The 2,841-nt window shown below is 38.4% G+C and overlaps 1 protein-coding gene across 1 annotated transcript in view; it reads right to left on the bottom strand.

The window, feature by feature from the left end:
* The window catches only part of LOC109389580 (cyclic nucleotide-binding domain-containing protein 2-like), a 91,476-nt gene that overhangs the window by 44,074 nt on the left and 44,561 nt on the right, over positions 1–2,841 (bottom strand). The window lies entirely within an intron of this gene.

Consider the following 2,841-nt stretch of genomic DNA (forward strand, 5'->3'; position numbering starts at 1 on the left):
CAAACCAAACAGAAGAACATAGAGAAAGTTAAAACAATGTTAATCCTAACACCCAGAAATAACAAGTAATAACATTTTGGTGTGCATTATTTCAAACTTTTCTCTATAAGCCTATAAGATGTATTAATATATATACAATTTCTCACAAATTAGTCCATTTATGTAAAATAGACTTTTGTAATCTTTATAAAAACTTAGTAATAAATCAAGGACATCTTTTCATGCCAAGCAATACTGTTCTAACATTATTGATTTTAATGAATCTATATTATTCTATGTATGCCACAACTGACATAAAATTGAAAATAACAAATATTGGTTGAGCAAAAGAAGTCAGACACCAAAGACACATACTGTATGGTTCCATTTCTATGAAGTTCAAGAACAGGCAAAAGTAATCTATGATGACAGAAGTGAGAAGAGTGGTTATCTTTCTTGGGGGATTTTTTTTCTGGGAAAGGGTGCAAGGGAACGTTCTGAGGAGCTGGAAATATGCTCTATCTTGATTTGGTTGATGCTTATACAGGTGAATACATATGTAAAACTTCATCAAGCTGTAAAGTTTAGATCTGACTTCTTTATTGCATATATGTTATACCTCAAGAAAATATTTGTGAAGATTAATATTTAGTTGTTTCTAATTGTCAGCATTGTATATAACTCTGATTTTGTTCAGGACAGCAAAATCCCCAGTTAAAAAACCTCTCCACCTTCCCAAACTCTCCATCAGTGGTTGTGGCAGCAACCTAGTTCTGGCTAACAAGATATAAGTGGAGGACTGACTGATGGATAAAACTCCAGGAAAGCTATGGTTGTCCTTCCACCTTCCCTCTGCCTGAAACGCAGATGTGATGGCTGGAGATGCAATGGCCATATTGTGAACATTAGGATGAAAGCCATAAGTTGTGGATGATGAAGGGAGAAGCTGGAAGGGGACTGAATTCTGAAAGATTTCCTAGAATAGCTCTTCTAGCCCTGGATTGCTTAAATCTAGACTCTCTACTGCATGAGAAAAATAAATTACTACTGTTAAGCCACTGCATTTGGGATTCTGTGACTTGCAGTAGATAGCAACTTTAACTGATAATCTCATACATACATCTTCATGCCTACAGTGGTTATTAAGGCAGTTCACAAATACTTGAGTTCTCCTCTCAGGCACATGGCAGGATTGCATTTTCCCACCCTTTGCATTAGGCATGGCTTTCTTCTTGCTTTGGCCAATTTCCGTTAGCAAAATGACTTGTAATATTCTAAGTGGAAACTTTAAAAGCTAGTGCTTGGGGGCAGCTGGTTAGCTCAGGTGGTTAGAGCGCAGGCACTTAACACCAAGGTTGCTGGTTCGATTCCCACATGGGCTAGTAAGATGTGCCCTCCTCAACAACTAGATTGAAAGACAACAACTTGATTTGGATCTGATGAGTCCTGGAAAAAACAGACTGTTTCCCAACAAAGTTTAAAAAGATAATAAAAATTAAAAAATAAAAGCTAGTGCTTGATTCTCAACATTTCCTTCCCCTGTGCTATTGATAATGAGAGCATAGGTCAAGATAGAGTCTTCAGTGGCCTGGGTCCCTGAGCAACCATAAGGAGCAAGACCTGCTGGCATCCTCTGATTTAGTAGTGGGGTAAAGGAACAAATCTTTGTTAGTTAATCCATTGAGATTTGAGGATTTTTTTTTTAATAATTTCAGCAGAATCTAGTTTACCTAATAGAATACTCATGTTTGATATCTCCTAGGATTAATTCCAAAAGTTATGCATGTTTTAAATACACATTGCCAAACTGCCCTCCAGGAATATTAGGTTAGTTTACACCCTCTCACAGTGCATAACAGAACCCGTGGTAATATATCTTTGTATTACACTGACACCTGGGTCAAGCCTTTTAATCTTTCCTAATCTGATAGGCAAGAAAGATATGTCATTTTTCTTATATATTTCGTATCTTTATAACACCTTACCCTTTTTTTAGTAGGAACTCTAAGAGATGTATAAAAAGGGTTAAGGTTCAAGACAGATTACTATTGAAGAGGAAGGAGGAGAAGGGATCAAACGTTTCATAAAGCCCTTATTAAATACCAGGCATTGTGCTTGGAACTTGAGTCAACATTCATTCAACAAACATTTATCAACCAGGAACTGCGGGTGCTAGGGGAAAACACTCCAACAGTTTCCTTTTGGAAAGTCTTTCATGGGTCTTCAATCACATCTGTATCTGTGGAAAAAACAATTTCACCATGTGTCCCCAAATGATAAACTGTTCAAAATGAGTTGACTATAGTCATTAATTATGTTTGTGATGTCAGCAGGAAATCAGGTTCTCCAACTTGCTTGGGTCCCAAGGACGCCCAGCTACCCGCTGCTGATTTCGCCCTCTAGTGGCAATATGAATAAACTGCAGGAGTCAGGATAGCCTGGTCTCAGCAGATCAACGTAACACCCAGTGAGCTGGCCATTTAAATCAGCTTTTAATAAAACACTGTAAGGCATAAACTAAACTCGCCTGCTGGCCAGGAGGCCTCCTATCTACTGTCACTTTGTGGCATCTGTATTGTTCTTCTCAGAATGAAGTTCAAGCACCCCTGCATTAGAATCACCTGCTAAACTTATTGAAATGCAGATTTCCAAAGTTAAGGAATTTTAAGGAAAAAAATTTAGGAAAAAGAATTTTAGGAAAGAAGCAGATATCAGGGAGTGTTGCCACAAAGCTGTCCAGCCATCTGTGTTCCCCTCCCCCCGCGCTTAACCCTAAACTGACCCTTTTGAGGACACTGCTCATACACCTTGCGTCTCACTGTTTGGCCCCAAAAGATGGCTGGTTAGCCAATGATGGGTAAG

This window comes from Hipposideros armiger, unplaced genomic scaffold (assembly GCF_001890085.2).
Source record: "Hipposideros armiger isolate ML-2016 unplaced genomic scaffold, ASM189008v1 scaffold_238, whole genome shotgun sequence".
Lineage (NCBI taxonomy): Eukaryota > Metazoa > Chordata > Mammalia > Chiroptera > Hipposideridae > Hipposideros > Hipposideros armiger.